The sequence below is a fragment of the Fragaria vesca genome, linkage group LG2 (assembly GCF_000184155.1).
Source record: "Fragaria vesca subsp. vesca linkage group LG2, FraVesHawaii_1.0, whole genome shotgun sequence".
Taxonomy (NCBI): Eukaryota; Viridiplantae; Streptophyta; class Magnoliopsida; order Rosales; family Rosaceae; genus Fragaria; species Fragaria vesca.
Genome location: NC_020492.1, coordinates 2691654 through 2692181, shown reverse-complemented (window position 1 = coordinate 2692181; position 528 = coordinate 2691654).

Sequence of the window (528 nt, the reverse complement as noted above, 5' to 3'; positions counted from 1 at the left end):
AATAAAAAAAAAATTATATACCCAAATCCTTTACCCATCGATCTGAAAGGGTTAAACTCTAGTCTCTCAGTCTCAGTCTCTCACTACTCACAACCACTGACCCACGCCTGACGCCTAAAGCCCCAAATCCTTTCATCCTTTGCGGCTTTGCCCACCGTTGACTGGCCCTTGGCCGTCGCTCTTGCCTCTCGCGGTCTCGCTGATCGCTCTTGCAGCCGGTCGCTCTCGTCGCCGTGCTCCTGCCGATGCCCTTCCCAGTCCGGCAGTTCCCAATCCCTACTTCTTGACTTCTTGTCTTCCTCAATCCTCAGGTATGGCTATTGGCTAATGCCTAATGGCTCTTTGCCTCTTTCCCCGATCCTTACTTCCTGACTTGTTCTTTGCCTAAATTTTAATTGTTGTTTTACTAAATTAGGGAATAGAATTCCATAGGGAATACTGGAATATGGAATAGAATTCAGTTAACTAGATGTTTGTTTGGCATGCTTTCACAGACTATATATATATATATATATATATATATATATA